Source organism: Nicotiana tabacum, chromosome 9 (genome assembly GCF_000715075.1).
Source record: "Nicotiana tabacum cultivar K326 chromosome 9, ASM71507v2, whole genome shotgun sequence".
NCBI classification, from domain to species: domain Eukaryota; kingdom Viridiplantae; phylum Streptophyta; class Magnoliopsida; order Solanales; family Solanaceae; genus Nicotiana; species Nicotiana tabacum.
This window is the reverse complement of record NC_134088.1, coordinates 43,894,942-43,916,212: the sequence shown is the minus strand read 5'-3', so window position 1 is coordinate 43,916,212 and position 21,271 is coordinate 43,894,942. Positions and strand designations below refer to the sequence as shown.

The following is a 21,271-nucleotide window of genomic DNA, read 5'->3' as shown; positions in this document are numbered from 1 at the left end:
ACTCCACTTCTGCGCTCCGCTTCCCGCATCTACGAGCTCGCAGATGCAGACTAACCTTCGCACCTGCGCATCCCCCGGCTCCCAGCATTTTCCGCACCTGCGATAGCCTGACCATGTCTGTGATCTTCCACCTACGACTAAAGCCTCGCAGGTGCGATCATACTAGACTTGCAAATCTTCAACATTTCTTCAGTCACATCAATCCTGTTTTAATCAGAATCACTCCCGAGGCCCCTGGGACCCCATCCAAACATACCAACACATCCTAAAACATCATACAAACTCAGTCGGGGCCTCAAATCACATCAAACAGCATCAAAAACATGAATCGCACCCCAATTCAAGCCTATTGAAACTAATGGATTTTCAACTTCTACAATCGATGCTGAAACCTATCAAAATAACCCCGATTGACCTCAAATTTTTCACACCTCATAAATGACACAACGGACCTATTCCAACTTGTTGAACCAAAATCCGAGCCCGGTATCAACAAAGTCAACTCTCGGTCGAACTTCTCAACTTTCCAAACTTTCAATTTTCCAACTTTCGTAATTCAAGCCAAAATGACCTACGGACCTCCAAATCGATATCCAGACATAATCATAAGTCCAAAATCACCATACGGAGCTATCGGAACCATCAAAACTCCATTCCAGAGTCGTTTACACATAAGTCAATATCCGGTCAACTCTTTCAACTTAGGCTTCCAGCCTTGGGACCAAGTGTCCCAATTCATTTTGAAATATTTTCGGAACCGAACCAACCCCCTAGCAAGTCAATAACAACAAATGAATATAGAATAAGCAATAAATCAGGAAATGGGACTACAATACTCAAAACGACCGGCCGGGTCATTATAGAGGAAATCGCAAATGCGACATTGGCTTCGCATTTGCGAAGACTATCCTCATCGCAAATGCCACACTTTTGTCACAAATGCGAGCCTACCCAAATCCTGACACTCTTCGCAATTGCGATCTAGGTATCACAATTGCGACACCTGAGACCCCCTACTAGGATCGCAATTGCGATGCTGATGTTCAGAATTGCGACACCTGAGGTATCAACATACCAGCAGTCCAAACCATTCCACGACACGTCCGAAACTCATCCAAGCCCTCGGGACTCCAAACCAAAAATTTACACAAGTCTAAAAATATCATACGCTCTCGCTCGCGTGATCAAAATACAAAAATAATATCTAAAACTACGAATCAAACACCAACACACATGAATTTAAAAGTAAAGTTCAAGAACCTCTAGAATTGCAACCAAATGTCCGAATACTGTCAAACCAACTCTAAATAACACCAAATTTTGCAAACAAGTTCTAAATAGCATAACAGACCTATTCATGGTCCCGATAGCAAAAAGTCAACCTACAGTCAAACTTCTAAACCTCAAACTGCCAATTTCTGGCAAAACAACACAAATCAACCTACGGATCTCCAAATTCAATTCCGGGCAAAGAATATATGACTTGAAGCACGTGACAAAGAATATACGATTTGAAGCATATGACAAAGAATATACTACTTGAAGCATGTGATACAAAAGAATAGAAATTTGAGTATTGGAGAACCTGTAGTCCCTCAAGTAATTGATCAAGTCAGTTATGGTTAGAACCTAAAGTATCCCAGTAAAATCGCTATGTTGTCGCATCCTATTTTGCACAAATCAAAATAATATACAAATTATAGTACTCTATAAGGTTATTTAGAGTTTAGAGTTGCCACTTAGTATTGAAGGTATACTAGGACACCTATACTACACTATATATTGTACACTTTAATTATGGTCTGCGAAACTGTTGAAATTCTAGGTAGGGGTTCAAGTTATCTCAAGGGGAAGGTGTTAGGCATCCCTCGAGATACACAAAATGTAGTTCCGGTAGACTCAATCAAATAAAAGAGGGATTAAATAAAGAATGATTAATGTGATATATACAAAGAATATGAAAGTAGTTTGGAAGAACAGTGATTAAATGTGAGTATCACATGATAGAATATAAACACATATGTAATGGCATACATACAATGATTGTGAATAAAGTATATAAAAACAAATATTGATGATTTAATGAAATGTACAAATTTGATTTGATAAAAAATATATTTAAAATTTCACGTATTATGTATTTACTCTAATTAGAATAAAGTACCTAAATGCTTAAAGTAACTTATTTGACTAAGCATACTCATTATCTATGGAGTTAACTTTAGGCTAATAAATAACATGTATAAAACCTAACTAAGCTTTCACTATACTTGTATTTTTGTGTACATCTAAGAGTGAGTAGTACGAAGCGGGGTATTTTGATGGGGATATCGAGTCAACCCAAATATCGGCTTTGGAAGCAGCTTCATGTGAACGTACCTCGCAAAAAGAAGTAAACATGTTAGTCAACAATATAATATAAAGATGAACTAAGTACAATATTTTACCTCAATATAATATAAAGATGAACTAAGAAAATAATTCCCTTTTTAAAAGTGTTTTGGAAAAAGTTTTTTAAAAAATAGTTAAAAAATATTATAGGAGGCTCAAATTGTATTTTTTATTTTTATCTAGAAATGAGAACGTGAACCGCCTTGGTTGCGACGATGGTGGCCAACCTTGTTGCCGTCCAAAGGTTATTAGTTCGTCACATTCTCATCTTTTTCTTTTTTTGATATTTATCATCAACGCCTCGTAATTTTCGGAGAAATTCGTGGTCTCAATAATTTAAAAATTATTTTCATCGGCCTTTTAGTGCAATGTTCATTCAAATCTGTACATCCAAACAAATCAAAGTTTGGGTTTTATCTTTTCACACGGTCACTCAAAATTCCATGAACGAAAAAGTCACGTCCAAAACCAAACAATGGAACATCTGATCAAGAAAGGCAGAAACCAAAGAAGGCATCCCAGAGAAACATTGAAAGAGGCGAACACGAAAGGCCGTCAAAAAATTATTTCGGCCAGATCTAGTTATTTCCGGCGGGCTATAACCTGCAAGAGAAAAATCAGTATAGAGTTAGAAAATGGGGGAAGGGGAGATGGAGAAGGAGAGCAGTCTTCATCGGAGGTCACTGGTGGCATCGTCGCCCAGCCGATCGTCACCTCCGGCGGCGGCGACAATAGTAGCATAAAGAGTGAGGGAGAATGACGGGCAGTGGGGTCTTGGCCGTTGGGACGACCATAGTCACCGGAGATGGAGCTAAGGGAGGGAGGATGCCTTCTCCATCTTGAGAGAGAGATGAGAGAAAGCCTTTGGGTGCGGCTGATCTCTCAATGAGAGAAGAAGATGCGGGAGACGGCTTTTTTTTTTTTTAGAAAAACGGGAGAGTTAGTGGGTTTTTTTTTTAATCAAATCCGGCAGGCAATGTGCATAGGGTTAGTTTTTGTATATATAACTTAAAAACAAAATGAAATGTATTGAGGTTTTACAAGATGAAAGAAATAAACTTTGACGAGTACACAGTTTCAATTATCAATGTTGAACGATGTACTCGACACTGATATTAGAATATGCAATCTAATAAAGCAATTAAACTGAGTTATAAAAAATAGCCATGCTAATTCTTCGCAATTGATGCCCATATGTAATCTTCTTTTGTTGCAACTCTTGCCATCTTCCCTTCGCCGTAAAAGACATGAACATATTAAATCCAGTTCTGTAGCCACAATTTTCGTTTTTCAGGCTGAATCTGCATCTTCCTTGTATGTGCATCTCCTGTTTTCATCCACATATCTGGTAGCATGTTGTATCGCAAAGTATTCTGTCTTGCCATTTTCTAGTTTCATATGTTCTATCTCCTTGCATCTACCAATCTAATCCCATGTCATTATTTCTTCCTCATGATGTCTAGGATCCAGAAGTACACATACATCAAGATAAAACACAGCACAACCACGGGTATCCTTACTGGTTTCCATTGTGCAACAGTTTTGCACGTAATTGAACCAGTATAGTTTGAGGAAGTATGGTTGTGATTTACAGCGTTGATATGTAGAAAACTTTGTATGAGTCCGTATATGTGAAGTTGAAGTACCGAAATGCATTGGGTTGTCATTCCATAGCTCATCCTTTGATCATGTTTTGGAGTACCAATAGTGCCCGCCTATGGTGAATTTTCTGGGCATCCTCGTCTTGTTTTTCCATTCTTGTGTCCCTTTCGTGTATCTCTAAGAGAGTGAGTGTTGGTTTTAGGGTTTGGACATTTTTATTTGACAAAATTTAGAAGATAAAATATAAAAGAAAAATATACATATTAAAATATGTGGTCCTCATTTTTTGTGAAATAAATGTTAAATGTAAAAGAAAATATGGGGGTCATATGTAAAACCATTAACCTAAAACTATGGGCAAAAATCATGGGCCCAAATACCTTGTGCTAGATACCATGCACTATGAAATAGTGTTTTCCTTTATTTTATCTATATATATATATATATATATATCAGTGTAATTTATTTAGCTTATAGGAAAAGACAAAATAATGGCCTTTACTCATTGGGTAGAGATTTTCCACGTTGGATAAAAGGGATGTCATGACACATCACATGTGCTGTCAAATCACATGTTTTATCATGCCATGTCACATCAAGTGTTCTGTCACATCGGACGTTGACGGGACATTGAATTTGACTAGACTTAATCCATATTTTGAGATAAATTCTACTGATTCCCATGTAATTATTAGACTATGTTACCAACTAAAATATAATTATTTAATTAAAATATATGGCTTGCGATATTTATTTAAAAATATCAACTACTACAATAGTGTTGTAGTAATCATTTTATTTTTTTAAATGAAAATAAATTGATAGAAAAATCCTAATACTTTGAAAATAGGACAATTATCAATAAATTATTTTGAATTTTAAAAAAATACACAAAAGTTGTAGTATTTAAATAATTACAGTAAATTGATAAGAACTCATGTATTTTGGTAAAAATAGGAATAATTATCAATAAATTTCATTAAGGTTAAAAATGTGTAAAAATGATATATTTTACTATTTAGTGACTAGAAAGCCTGCAAAAGTTAATTTATGTGTCAAAAAGTTATTTAGTGACTAGAAAGCCTGCAGAAGTTATACAGAGGGTCAAAATTATGTGTCAAGACCCATCCCTGAAAAAAAGAGGTGTGATAGCCATTATGGTAATAATCGGACTGTGCATTAATTGGGTACCATTCCATAGTCGCATGATGGTAGCATCATCTTCTAATGACTCGACCGGCCGTCTTGAATGTTTTAGCTCCTTTTTTTCACATTTGATGCATTACACATATGTATTTATGGTTACGTGACTTACGGGGATGGTTGGTTTAGTTTCGGAGAGGTTTTGGATTGATTTGGGATACATAATCCCTTGGTTGCAGGATTAAGAAGTAAGAGTTGACTAGAGTTTGACTTTTATGTAGACGACTCTGGAATGGTATTTTGATAGTTCTAGTAGTTTTGTATGGTGATTTTGGACTTAGGAGTATTTACAGATTTGGATTTGGAGGTTCCAAGGTTGTTTTGGCTTGAATTAGCGAAAGTTAAAAAGTCGATGGTTTGGAAGGTTGATATGTTTGACTGAGAGTTGACTTGGTTGATATCGGGTTTGATTTCGAGAGTTGGGATAGGTTCATTGTGGCATTTGGGACTTGCATGCAAAATTTGAGGTCATTCCGAGATGTTTAGGCACGTTCGGCGTAAGTTTTGAATTTTGAAATTTGGATTAGTTCCTTAGGCTTGAATTGAGATGCGATTCGTGATATTGATATTTTTTTGTATGATTTGAGGCCTTGAATAGGTTCATATTATATTTTAGGATTGGTTGGTGTGTTTGAACAGGGTCCCGGGGGCCTCGAATGAGTTTCTGATGGGCTTCAGATCATTTGTGGTTGTTTGAGGTGATCAGTTCTGGTGCTTTTGCACCTGTGACATTTGGTCCGCAGGTACGAGTCCACAGAAGCAGACATAGGACCATAGATGTGTTATTTGCTAGGCTCTAGGGTGTGTGCAGGTGTGGTCTTCGTGTCGCAAAAGAGACATCACATATTAGTTCGCAGAAGCAGAGTCTTGGCGGCAGAAGTTGATCTTTGGGATCTAAGTTGCTTCCGCATCTACGTTGATTTTTCCGCAGATGCGACTGAGGGACCGCAAAAGCAGAAATACTGGGCAGAATATATCTTGAACTAGGGTTTAATTTAATTTATCACATTTTGCGATAGGGAGCTCTGATTTGGGCAATTTTAGAGGGAATTTTCACAATTTGAATTGGGGTAAACATTTTTGACTAATATTATTTATTATTCATGATTTCAACCTTGATTTAAGGGATTCATCGATGAATCTAAGTGAAGAAATTGAGAATTTTAGTAAAAACGTTTCTAAACGAAAAATGGGGATTTAAATCCCGATTCGGCGTCGAATTTGGATGAAATTGCTACTATTTGACTCATACTCGAATGTGTGTTCGGAATTTGTAAATTTATCGTGTTCCAGGAGGCGGGCCTGGGTTGACTTTTTGAGTTGACTATTTTATTTTTATTCAACATCCAAGCTTTATTATTTGGGGTTATTTATTTATAGCTTGTATTGATATTATTAAGTTATCTTGGCTAGATTCGAGTCGTCCGGAGGTTGATTCACGCGGGAAGGAATTTTAAAGTACTGATTTGGTTTGTTTGAGGTAAGTATCTTACCTAACATTGTGTGGAGAAAACCCCTTAGGTTCTAGCCCTAATTTGTTGATTTTAATGATGTAAAAAGTGACGTGTACATGAGGTGACGAGCGTGTATGCGGGTACTATGTGTGTTTTTGACCCGAATAGACCGTAGGTTATTAATATGCCTTAATGTGATAATGAACTTAATATAAAACATGTTGAGACCACTTTATAAATATTTTATCTTCATCATTACATTGACTAAGCCATAGTCATGCTTTATTTGTTAAACATCCCTCAACTTTTATAATTATGATGTCCTTGTGCACTACTGTTGAAAGTTGTGAGCTTATATCTTGGTTAAACTTTGGTATAATTATTTGTGAAATTGTGGCACTTGGTATCATTGTTTTGTGGTATTTTGGCACTTATGGACATATTGAGCGGATTGGGGGTGTCAGCACGAGGTCTTTGCCATGTGGTTGGGTCGTGGGGCAAAATAAGGGCGGCGATATCTCGAACTGCCCATGTGGCAAAATTAGGGTGGTTAGATGCGCATGTGGCAAAATAAGGGAGACATTTCATTATTATGTACACATGCAGTGAAATAATGGTGGCATAGTTGATGATGTTATGTGATATTTCGCAGTGTCCTTGTTGTTGCGATTGTGTTAAGATGAGATTAATATTTTTATTACATAAATATTTCTAAAAGTTTTTCTTTTGCACTTATATGAGTTAATGGTTGTATTTGACGTGCTATCACATGCCTCACCTCTATTTGATATTTTGTGATCAAAGATGGGTTTTACTACGCTAAGTTGTTATTACACGTTCTAAAGAGATTGTTGTTGTTGTTTCCAGTTATATTTCTGTTGTCAATTTCTTTGATATATTCACTGCACATGTTATTTGTTTAGTGGGTATCATATGACTTGAACCTCGTCACTACTCTACCGAGGTTAGTCTTGATACTTACTGGGTACTGATTGCGGTCTACTCATACTACACTTCTACATATTATTGTGCAGATTCAGGTACTTCAGATCGGGCAATCGCCAGTGAAGCATTTTGTATAACGAAGACTTCATGGTATCCCTGCATGATCCGACCACATGCCTCGGAGTCACTCTCTTTGTTTCAATTCTACTGTTTATGTATTTCAGACAATACTGTATTTTGAGATATTCTCTTATATTCAGTTAGATCTCGTGACTCTGTACTGCCTAGTTCTGGGGAGTTATGTTAAGTATTGCCGCTTTGGCATAAATTATTTCTTTTTTCCATTTATGTTAAACTTTGTTTCGTTATATCATGATTTTATTATTTTAAATAACGTTAAGTGACCAACTTACCTAGTTTGGGATACTAGGTGCCATCACGACCCCTGTGGAGGATTGGGGTCGTGACAAGTTGGTATAGAACTGTAGGTTCATAGGTTCTATGAGTCATGAACAAGTTTAGTAGAGTCTTGCGGATCGACACAGAGACGTCTATACTTATCTTCGAAAGGCTATAGAAATATTAGGAAATTTCACTTCTTTCATTCCTTATCATACGGATTTGTTAATTTCCAAAGTTGAGCCTTTTTCTTTCTGTTCTCTCATATATGGTAAGGATACGAGCTTCAGTTACTAATGATGATGCACCCAGGGCCGGTGTTGCTAGTGGCCAGGGCACAGGCAGAGGCCGAGGTGGTGCACGTGCTACAACTAGAGCACCTGCTAGAGCAGCATCTGAGGAACCATCAGTAGCTCTAGTTTGGGAGCAGGACACCTGATGCGCCTGTTACTACCCCTAGACTTCAGGAGACTTTGGCACATTTTCTGAGTATGTTTGGTACCTTAACTCAGGCAGGTTTGATTCTAGTAGCACCAGCTACTTCTCAGGCTGGGGGAGGGGTGCTTAGACTCCCACCGCCCGTACTCCAGAGCAGCGGGCTCTTGTCGACCAGGCTACGAGAGTTATGCCGGTGCAGCTCGTGATTGCGGCTCAGCCCCAGGTCAGTCCAGCTGCATCAAAGGAGGAGCACAAGAGGCTAGAAATGTTCTAGAAGTACCATCCTCCTCATTTTAGCGGTGGGCCTTCTGAGGATGCACAGGGTTTCCTTGACCGGTGTCACCATATTCTACTCACTATGGGCATAGTGGAGTTGAGCGGGGTCGGCCTTACTACTTTCTAACTGACAGGGCCGACATATAAATAATGGAAGGCATGTGAGGAGAGTAGGGCAGTTGGCACAATGCCACTTAATTGGGCTCAGTTCGCTGATCTCTTTTTGAGAGAGTTTGTTCCACAGACCCTCAGGGATGCGCTGCGCACTGATTTCGAGCAGTTGCGCCAGGGGACTATGGTTGTGTCCGAGTATGCTATGAGGTTTACTGAGTTATCTCGTCACGCACCTGCTTTAGTTTTCACTATTAGAGAGAGAGTCCGCGGATTTATTGAGGGATACGGTTAAGGTCTCAGATTTGGGATGGCACGAGAGTTGGAGATTGATACTATATTTCATCAGGTTGTAGAGATTGCTAGGAGGTTAGAGTGTATCCGTGGTTAGGAGGGAGGATAGGGAGGCTAAGAAGCCTCGTGGTTTTAGAGGACTTGGGGGCTCCTACTTTGGAGGCAAACTCTGTCATGGCAGAGGTTTTATCAGTCGACCAGTTTAGTCTGCACTTCAGGTTTCTCGTCGTGCTCCAGCTAATCAGGGACCTCAAGATACTCATATTAGACAGCCACCTTTCAATGAATCTTCTGCACGGGGTTCATGTAGTGGTTACTGTAGTCGTCTGACGCAGTACTAGTAGCCACGCCTGCAGAGGGGTTGTTTTGAGTGTGGCGATACTAGGTATATTATGAGAGATTGTCCCAGACTTCGGAGGGGTGGACCTCAGCAGGGTACTCAGGCTATGGTTCCCACTCCTGTTGCTAATCTAGCTGCACATCTAGCTGAGGGTGGAGGAAAAGCGAGTAGAGGATGTCCTGGAGGGGGAGGCCAGGCCCGTTGTTATGCTTTTCCTAGTAGAACTGAGTTAGTTGCATCAGATCCCGCCATTACATGTATTTTTCTGGTCTGTCATAGAGATGCATTATTTCTACTTGATCCGGAATCTACTTATTTGTATGTGTCATCCTATTTTGCTTTATATTTGGATATGTTTTGTGATTCTTTGGATACTCATGTCTATATGTCTACACCCGTTGGGGATTCTATTATGGTGTATTGGTCTATCATTCTTGTTTCGTCACTATTGGGGGCTATGAGACTAGGGTTAATCTTCTGTTACTTTCAATACGGTGGATATTGATGTGATTTTGGGCTTGGATTAGTTGTCACCATATCACACTATTCTTGATTGTCATGCTATGACTATGACATTGGCTATGTCGGGGTTGCCGAGGTTAGAGTAGAGAGGTTTAATGGGTCATGTTCCTAGTAGGGTGGTGTCTTTTCTGAAGGCACAATTAATGGTTGAGAAAGGGTGCATGGCATACTTAGCCTTTGTGAGGGATGTTAGTGTTGAAGTGCCTACCATTGAGTCAGTTCCTGTAGTGTGAGAGTTTCCAGATGTGTTTCCAGCAGACCTACTAGGCATGTCATACGATATGAATATTGATTTTGGTATTGACTTGGTGTCAGGCACTTAGCCCATCTCTAGTCCACCATATCGCATGGCACCAGTGGAGTTGAAATAATTAAAGGAACAACTTCAGGAGTTGATTGATAAGAGTTTCATCAGACCAAGTGTCTCACCTTGGGTGCTCCAGTTCTATTTGTGAAGAAGATGGACAGTTCTATGAGGATGTGCATTAACTATAGGCGGTTGAACAAGGTTACCGCGTATTGACGTTTTATTTGATCGTCTCCATGGTGCTAAGGTATTCTCGAATATTGGCTTGAGATCGGAATACCATCAGTTGAAGATCCGGGCTTCAGATATTCTGAAGACGGCTTTTAGGAACCGTTATGGTCATAATGAGCTTTTGGTGATGTCTTTTGGGCTAACCAATGCCACAGCAGCTTTCATGCACTTGATGAACAACGTGTTTGAGTTGTGTCTAGATTCCTTCATTATTGTGTTTATTGATGATATATTGGTATATTCTCGTAGCCGAGAGGAGCATGAACAACACTTGAGGAATGTGCTCCAGACTTTGAGGGGAAAAAAACTATATGCTAAATTCTCCAAATGTGAGTTTTGGGTTGATTCAGTGGCATTCTTGGGCCACGTGGTGTCTAGTGATGGGATTAAGATATATCCGAAGATGATTGAGACAATTCAGGGTTGGCCTAGACCTTCTACATCTACTGAGATCGCTGCTTTGTGGAGGACTTTTCATCCATAATATTACCTTTGACTATATTGACTCAGAAGGGTGCCCCATTCAGGTGGTCTAACGAGTGTGAGGAGAGCTTTCATAAGCTCAAGACTGCCTTAACTACAACTCTAGTTCTGGTTTTGCCTTCAGCATTGAGTTTTTATACAGTCTATTGTGATGCTTCACGGATTGGCATTGGATGTGTGTTGATGCATGAGGGTAGAGTGATTGCTTATGCTTCGCGTCAGTTGAAGCCCTATTAGAAGAACTACTTAGTGCACGATTTGGAGTTGGCAGCCATTGTTTACGCGCTTAAGATTTGGAGGCACTATCTCTATGGAGTGTCTTGTGAGGTGTTCACGGGTCATAGGAGTCTTCAGTACTTAATCAAGTAAAAGGATCTGAACTTGAGGTAACAGAGGTGGTTAGAGCTACTAAAGGACTATGATATCACCATTTTTTATCACCCGGCGAAGGCCAATGTGGTGGTCGATGCTTTGAGTAGGAAGGCTGAGAGGATGGGGAGTCTTGCTTTTATTCCAGTTGGGGAGAGACCATTAGATTTGGATGTTCAAGCTTTGGCCAACAGGTTCGTGAGGTCGGATGTTTCAGAGCCTAGACGAGTTCTCACTTGCATAGTTTCACGATCGTGTTTGTTTGAGCGCATCAAGGTGCATCAATATGATGATACCCACTTGCTTGTCCTTAGGACACGGTGATGCCAAGGAGGTGACTATTGAGGATGATCGGGTATTGAGGCTTCATGGCTAGATCTGTGTTCCAAATATGGATGGGTTGTAGGAGCTGATTCTTGAGGAGGCCCATAGTTTGCGGTCTTCCATTCATTCGGGTGCCGCGAAGATGTACCATAATTTGAGTCAGCACTATTGGTGACATATGATGAATAAGAATATTGCCGAGTATGTTTTTGGGTGTTTGAACTGTCAGCAGGTGAAGTATGAGCATCAGAGACCAGGTGGTCTGCTTTAGAGGCTTGATATTCTGGAGTGGAAGTGGGAGCGTATCATTAGGGATTTTGTAGTTGGACTTCCACAGACCTTGAGGAGATTCGATGCAGTGTGGGTCATTGTGGACAGACTGACTAAGTCTACACACATCATTCCAGTCATGACTACCTACTCTTCAGAGCAGCTGGCTCGGATTTATCTTCGTGAAATTATTCGCCTTCATGGTGTGCCGGTGTCTATTATCTTTGATTTGGGCATGCAGTCCACATTGCATTTTTGGAGAGCCGTGCAGCATGAGTTGGTCACACAGGTCGAGCTGAGAATGACATTTCATCCACAGACGGACGGAAAGTCCAAGCGCACTATTCAGATTTTGGAGGACATGTTACATGCATGTGTCATTGATTTTGGGGGCTCTTGGGATCAGTTTCTATCGCTAAAAGAGTTCTCCTACAACAGTAGCTATCAGTCGAGTATCTAGATGGCTCCTTACGAGGCCTTATATGGGAGGTGATGTTGTTCTCTGGTTGGTTGGTTTGAGCCTGGGAAGGCTGGGTTGTTGAGCACTAATATGGTATGTGTTGCTTTAGAGAAGGCGAAGTTAATTTAGGAGCAGCTTCGTACATCACAATTTAGGAAAAAGAGTTATGCTAATAGGAGTGCTCTTGATGTGGCATTCATGGTGGGTGAGAGGGTTTTACTCAGAGTTTCACCCATGAAAAGTGTGTGTGAGGTTCAGAAAAAAGGGCAAGTTGAGCCCTCGGTATATTGGTGCTTTTGAGATTGTTGAGAGAGTCGACGAGGTGTCCTACAGACTTGGTTTGCCACCCAGCTTATCAGAAGTTTACCCGGTGTTCCATGTTTTCATGCTCCGGATGTATTATGGTGATCTATCACATGTATTAGATTTCACCTTAGTGCAATTGGACAAGGATTTAACATATGATGAGGAGTCGGTGGCTATTTTGGACAGACAGGTCCGGAAGTTGAGGTCAAAGAACATTGTATCAGTGAAGGTTCAGTGGAGAGGTCAACTGGTCAAGGCGGCGACTTGGGAGACCGAGCATGATATGCGGAGCCGATATCCTCACCTTTTGGCACTTCAGGTATGTCTTTATACTCGTTCAAGGATGAATGTTTATTTAAGAGGGGAGAATGTAACGATCCGATCGGTCATTTTGAGTGTTTTAGCCATGTTTCCCCCATTTTATGCTTTACACATGTGTATTTGTGCTTACGTGACTTGGGGGGATTGTTAGTTTGGTTTCGGGGAGGTTTTGGATTGATTTGGGATACTTAGTCTCTTGGTTAGAGGCTTAAGTTGTAAGAGTTGATCGAAGTTTAATTTTTGTGTAGACGACTCCAAAATGATATTTTGATGGTTCCAGTAGTTTCGTATGGTAATTTTGGACTTAGGCATATGTCTGGATTTAGATTTGGAGGTTCCTAGATTATTTTTGCTTGGATTGGCGAAAGTTAGAAAGTTGAAGGTTAATAGGTTTGACTTAGTTAATATCGGGTTCGAATTTTGGTTCTGGGAGTTGGGATAGGTCCATTGTGGTAATTGGGACATGCATGCAAAATTTGAGGTCATTCTGAGGTGTTTAGGCACGTTCGACGTAAGTTTTGAATTTTGAAATTTGTATTAGTTCCTTAGGCTTGAACTACGGTGCGATTCGTAATTTTGATGTTGCTTTGTGTGATTTGAGGCCTCAAATAGGTATGTGTTATATTTTGGAATTGGTTGGTGTGTTTGGATAGGGTCCAGGGTGCCTCGGATGAGTTTTGGATGGGCTTCGAATTTTGTGATTGTTTGGGGTGATCAGTTCTGGTGCTTTCACACTTGCTACATTTGGTTCGCAGGTGCAAGTCTGCAGAAGCAGACAAGGGATCGCAAATGCGTTAATGGTTGGGCTCTTGGATGTCCGCAGGTGCAGTATTCGTGTCATAAAAAAGACATCGCAGGTGCGCCTATTGGTTCACAGAAGCGCTGTTTTGGCCGCAGAAGCGGATCTTTAGGATTTAAGTTGCTTCCGCGTATGCGATAAGTTTTTCACCATATGCGGTACCACAGATGCGACTGAGAGACCGCAAAAGCGAAAATGCTGGGCAAAATATATCTTGAACATTGGTTTTATTTCATTTATTACATTTTGAGATTGGGAGCTCAGATTTGGGTGATTTTGGAGGAAAGTTTCACGATTTGGATTGGGGTAAGCATTTTTTACTCGGATTAATGTATTACTCATTATTCCAACCTTGATTTTAGGGATTCATTGATGAATCTAAGTAAAGAAATTGGAAGTTTTAATAAAAAACTTTCTAAATGAAAAATAGGGATTTGAATTTAGATTTATAGTCGGATTTAGATGAAATTGCTATGGTTGGACTTGTATTCTAATGGGTGTTCGAAATTTATGATTTTTGTCGGATTTTGAGAGACGGGTCCGGATTGACTTTTGAGCTGACTTTTTTATTTTTCTTCAAGATCGAAGCTTTATTGTTTGGTGTTATTTTCTGTAGCTTCTATTTATATTATTAAGTTATTTTGGCTAGATTCGAGTTGTCCGGGGGTTGATTCACGCGAGAAGGGATTTTTAGAGTACTGATTTGACTTGTTTGAGGCAAGTATCTTGTCTAATCTTGTGTGGAAAAACTCACCTTAGGTTCTAGCCCTAATTTGTTAATTTCTATGATGTAAAACGTGACGTGTACATGAGGTGACGAGCGTGTATGTGGGTAATATGTATGATTTTGACTAGAATAGACTGTAGGCTATTAATATGTCTTAATGTGATTATGAACTTTATATAAAACATGTTGAGACCACTTTATGACTATTTGTTCTTGATCATTACGTTGAATAGTCATGCTTTATTTATTGAACACCCCTACACTTTTATGATTATTGTTATGTCCTTATGCACTATTGTTGAAAGTTGTGAGCTTATATCTTGGTAAAACTTTGGTATCATTGTTTGTGATATTGTGACACTTGGTATTATTATTTTATGGTATTATGGCACTTGTGGACATATTAAGCGGATTGATTGAGGGTGTCAGTACGAGGTCTTTGTCGTGCGGTTGTATCTATTATTGTGCTCGTGGGGCAAAATAAGGGTGATGTTATCTCAAGCTGCCCACGTGTCGAAATAAGGGTGGCTATATGCGCATGTGAAAAAATACGGGAGGCATTTCATTGTTATGTGCACATGCGACAGAATAAGGGTGGCATTGCTGATAATGTTACGTGATATTTTGGGTGTCCTTCTTGTTATTGTGATTGTGTTGAGACGGGATTGATATTTTTATTACATAATTGTTTCTGAAAGTTTTTATTTTGCACTTATATGAGTTAATTGTTGTATTTGACGTGTTATCACATGCCTCACCTCTATTTGATAATTGTGATGAAAGATGGGTTTTACTCCACTGAGTTGTTATTACACGTTCTAAAGAGATTGTTGTTGTTGTTTCCAGTTATATTTATGTTGTCAGTTTCTTTGATATATTCACTGCACATAATATTTGTCTAGTGAGTATCATATGATTGGAACCTCGTTACTACTCCACCGATGTTAGTCTTGATACTTATTAGGTACCGATTGTGGTGTATTCATACTATGCTTCTGTATATTTTTGTGCAGATCCGGGTACTTTGGATCGGGCTGATAGTTAGTGAGGCATTCTGCATATCGGAGACTTCAAGGTATCCCTGCATGATCCGACCGCAGGTCTCGGAGTCACCCTCTTTGTTTCATTTCTATTATTTGCGTATTTCACACACTACTGTATTTTGAAATATTCTCATGTATTCAGTTAGAGCTCGTGACTCTGTACTACCTAGTTCTGGGGAGTTATGTTGAGTATTGCCGCTTTGGCCTGTATTACTTCTGTTTTCACATTGATGTTAAACTTTATTTTGTTATATCATGCTTATTTTTAAAAATAATATTAAGTGATCGGCTTACCTAATTTGGGAAATTAGGTGCCGATCACGACCCCGTGAAGGGATTTGGGTCGTGACATATCTCAAGTCATCAAACATATACACACAAATCAAACAATGCAAGCTAACAATATCAATAGATAAGAACAAAGTCCTGCTATGAGTCTTAACACGTATAGGAAGGACACACATTCTATCAATGCTTCATAATCAGTACACACTAATATATTATGCTCAGTTTATCATAAAAGGTATTATAACACATGCTTATAACTCAACTACGTAAGAGAAATGCGTCGACACATATAGCATCTAAGCTAAAAAAAATGGTATAAATACTCTAATACACGCTCGCTACTTAACATATTAGGTATTTAAGAGCATTCATACAAGTTCTAAATCATGGCGTTGAAAAGAAAGCATTTATTCGAGAGGTTAAAAGTCTCACTTTCCTTAAAATGGTCAACCTTAGCTTCACTTGAAAAACCCAAGTCCACCAAGACTACATCCAATCACCTCAATCTATGTCAAATATTGAATAACAAGTCCAAATTAGTCTACGGGAACTATTTTTAAATTTTAAAATAAGTCATAGTCAAAGTTGACGTTCAAAGTTAACTCTCAATCAAACTAATCAAACCTCATAATAAACCACATAACCTGATTACCCATAAGCTCATGAGTCTAAATCTATATTTAGTTTCTCATTTACAGTTCATTTGCATGCTCAAATCTTAATTTTATCATATTAGGAAACTATGTCAAAAATTCTCAATTAACTCTTTCAATCTCATGATTTTGTGGTCAAGATTGCACCAAAATCAAGTGTACTCATCATAGAGTATTAGAGAATCAATACCTTAATGATTTAGGCTGAAATCCATCAATTTTTGGAATCACCCACGAGCTCCACCTCTCCAAAAAGGCTAAGAATGAAGTCTGAAATTTGTCAAAGTCCAAAACCCAGGTCAGGCTTTCTAGGCAATCGCAGACCTCCTCACGCGATTGCAAAGATCAAACTCAATCAACTCCAAAATCATTTTTTGCAATCGCGACCACCCGAAGTGATCACGAAGGCATTTTGCCTAACCCTCGGTCCATCCACATTTTCACTCCGCGATCGCGACCTCCAGGTCCGCAACTGTGTAAGTCATAATTGGCACCAACAAAATATTACACTATTTTCAAGTTGCAATCAAGTCCGACATCTCGAGCTCCTTGGATCTCAACCCGAACCATACGTATAGGTCACAAATGACTCTATCAACTAATGGACATGTTAACAACACTAATTTGGACGCAAATACTTAAAATAAGGTATATGATTGTAATCATATTAGGAAACTATGTCAAAAATTCTCAATTAACTCTTTCAATCTCATGATTTTGTGGTCAAGATTGCACCAAAATCAAGTATATTCATCATAGAGTATTAGAGAATCAATACCTTAATGATTTAGGCTGAAATCCATCCATTTTTGGAATCACCCACGAGCTCCACCTCTCCAAAAAGGCAAAGAATGAAGTCTGAAATTTGTCAAAGTCCAAAACCCAGGTTAGGCTTTATAGGCAATCGCAGACCTCCTCACGCGATTGCAAAGATCAAACTCAATCAACTCCAAAATCTTTTTTCGCAATCGCGACCACCCGAAGTGATCACGAAGGCATTTTGCCTAACCCTCAGTCCATCCACATTTTCACTCCGCGATTGCGACCTCCAGGTCCGCAACCGCGTAAGTCATAATTGGCACCAACAAAATATTGCACTATTTTCAAGTTGCAATCAAGTCCGACATCTCGAGCTCCTTGGATCTCAACCCGAACCATACGTATAGGTCACAAATGACTCTATCAACTAATGGACATGTTAACAACACTAATTAGGACGCAAATACTTAAAATAAGGTATATGATTGTAATAATAGCGAATCTAATATTTTAATTTTATGAGTTTAGAATTTAGGTTCCATTCATTGAACCCTATCACTTTGTATGAGTTTTGGGTTCCTAATTTAATATTTTCGGTAATTCCAATGAATTTTACATAGATAAATTTCGATTTACTAGTATTTTACCTTGTACCCACATCTAAACTACTAGATAAGGCCCTGTTTGGACACTTAGACCCCTAGAAAAGTATTAACTCATATTTATGCCCTAAACAAGTCAATCTAAGCAGCCAACTGAATTATAGAAGTTAGGCAACCTATGTATAAGCAGCTTACTAGAATTGGCCATTTAAGTATTAAAGTCCTGAGAAAAAAATCGGACTATGATTAATTTATGGACAATTTTAATCGGACTTTTGTGGCATCTTCCCGAACTTTTATGGCACTTCGATCTATTTAGTCACTTGTTAAATCTAACATAATTTGGTACGATGTTGTTGTGGGTTACTACAATTGCGAATTTGAGTCGAAAATAATGCAACGGACGTTAACAATTGACTCAGTTGAGGTCCTCAGAAAATAACAAAAGCTAATATCTCGTTAATTCATTTAGGGACAGAAAAAAAGATGCCAAATTTTATAGAAGACATTAGAACAACTTTTTTCTAAAGAATCCAGTTGTAGTTTACCAGTTGCTGGTAGAACTTTTACCTTGTATCTTTGTTGTTTCCCAAAAGTAAAGTTAGTGACAGGAACTTAGCTATCTTTTGGTCAAGTTTTACGGGGTTGGTTCCTCTACTAGAGTAGGTCCCGAACGCCTCACTTCTCTTACTTTCAGTGCTTATATTCAATTATAAGATGGTCACCTGCCAGCACACAAGTATATGTGCTCACAAGTAGTAAATTTATTCAAAATTGGAATCAACATAGACTTAGATTAGTCAGTTACCTAAGCAAACAAGAAATTATTATATGTTCAAGGTATTAAAAATTGGTGGTTATGACTAAATTAATATTGCAGAAATTAAACAAGAAATTAACTAGACTAACAAAAAAGCAAGTGTTTATGAATACGACTTAACCAACTGAGAAGAAGATCACGGGATCGGCTTATCAATCCTATTGAATTCGTAAATCATGATTACATTTGTTAACCCGAATTATCTATGGTTGTTAGTTGTCTGGATCATTTATATGAATAGTATGCTCCCGCAATACTACCCATCAATCCTATATTCCCATAGTAACGAATCTATCATGAACGACTATAGCATGACATTCAATTGAGCCAGATTTGTAATGACCCAACCGGTCATTTTTAACTTTTAGAATCACGTTCCCTAAAATAAAACTCCCTGAATGTGCTTTTATTGAATTATGACTTGCGGGGATGGTTGGTTCGGAATTTGGAGTGTTCGGGTTGAAATCGGAACACTTGGTTCCTTAAGTTAGCCTTAAAAGGCCAAGTTTGACTTCGGTCAACATTATATGCAAACGACCCCGAAATAGAATTTTGATGATTCCAACAGCTCCGCATGATAATTTTGGACTTAGGAGCGTGATCGGAATTTTATTTGGAAGTCCGTAGTGAAATTAGGCTTGAAATGGCTAAAATAGGAATTTAAAATTTGGAAGTTTGACCGGGGAGTTGACTTTTTGATATCGGGGTCGGAATCCAGTTCTGAAAATTTTCACAGCTCCGTTATATCATTTATGACTTGTGTGCAAAATTTGAAGTCAATCAGACTTGATTTGATAGGCTTCGACTTCGAATGTAGAAGTTGGTAATATTAAGTTTTATTAAGCTTGAATTGGAGCATAATTCGTGGTTTTAGCGTCGTTTTATGTGATTTGAGATTTCAAATAAGTTTGTAAGATATTTTAGGACTTGTTGGTATATTTGGTTAAGGTCCCGAAAGCCTCGGTTGAGTTTCGAATGGTTAACGGATCAAAAATATTGAACTTAAACAGCTGCTGCAATTTTTCTCTTCTGCTAGAAATTTTGGACTGTGATTGAGCCCAAGATCGAGCTCCCCTGATTGAGCTCCCATGATCGGACTCCCATGATCGATCTCCCATGATCGAGCTCCCATGACCGGACTCCCTGATCGAGTTCCCATGATCGAGCTCCCATGATCGGATTCCCTGATCGAGCTCCCATGATCGAACTCCCTGATCGAGCCCCCATGATTGAACTCCCATGATCGGACTCCCTGATCGAGCTCCCTGATCGGACTGGACAGATCTGTAAGTTATAAAAAAGGGGCATTCGACCCATTTGCCATTTTTGACAAACTTGAGCTTGAGCAGAGGCGACTTTTGACAGATTTTCAAGGAAAGACATTGGGGTAAGTGATTCCAACTCGGATTTGGTCTATATACACAAATATATCATTGTTTTCACCATTTAATTAGTGTTTTGAGATTGAAATTTGGGAAAATTTTAGAAATCTCCTAAAAATGAATTTTTGAGATTTCGGTATCGATACAGAGTTGGATTTGAGTGAAATTGGTATGGTTGGACTCGTAATTGAATGGATTATCAGATTTCGTAACTTTCGCCGGATTCCAAGATGTGGGTCCCACGGACAAATTTTTAATTAATTTCGAAATTTTTAATAAAAATATAGTATTTTCTTATAGAAGTGATTCCTATAAATTTTAGTGATTGTATCGAATTATTGTTGGTTAGATTCGAGCCAATCAAAGTTGGATAATCGAGGAAAAGGCCTGCTAGTGGATTAAATTGGAGCAAGACGAGGTAAGTCTCTTGTCTAATCTTGTGAGGGGGAAATTTATCCCATAGATGATTAAATTAAATAATTATTGCTAATTGCGGGGGCTACGTACGCACGAGGTGACGAGAGTCCGTGCGTAGCTACTTTTAATGCTTAAGTCTGGGTAGTTTAGGACTCAAAGCATGAATTACTTGTGTAAATTATATTCTTTATTAATTAAATTATTTGATGTATATATATTGTGAATTGTTATGAATGGTAGTAAAAGATGAAATTTTCATATGCTTAATTTTTGTTTAGATAAATTAATTGTTAAAATAAATTGTTATCCTCTCAAATAAATTTTACAATAAATACTCTTATTCTGGAGGTACATAAGAAAATGTCCTCCTTTCTTGTAGATCGGGCCGAACGCCTCAGCAGGATAGATGCATCTATGGATCGTGCCGCACGTCCCTCGGCAGTGTACACAACTCTCTGGATCGGGCCGAACGACCTCGGCAGAAATCATGCTTAATAATAATAATTACACGATACTTTGATAGTTTATTGCAGCTTGCGAAGCTAATTGATAAATTGGAAATCTTTGGAATTTAAAGAATTATTATTCCTGCTTGTTAAGGAATTATTGTTATTCTTGTAAATGAGACTAATTGATAAATTAGAAATTTATTGGAATTGAAGGAATTTAATTAATATATTGAGAATTGTTGCATTTGAAGGAATTTAATTATTTCTGCTGGTTAAATAAATTATT

The 21,271-nt window shown here is 38.6% G+C and overlaps 1 long non-coding RNA gene across 1 annotated transcript; it reads right to left on the bottom strand.

Annotated features, from left to right (window-relative positions):
* Positions 1 to 3,370: 3,370 nt before the first annotated feature.
* Positions 3,371 to 17,848, bottom strand: LOC107778678 (uncharacterized). The gene is made up of 2 exons (XR_001646431.2): positions 16,747 to 17,848; positions 3,371 to 4,170 (listed from the first exon to the last, which is right to left on the bottom strand). It is a non-coding gene; the product is annotated as an uncharacterized LOC107778678 (long non-coding RNA).
* Between the last annotated feature and the right edge of the window lie 3,423 nt (positions 17,849 to 21,271).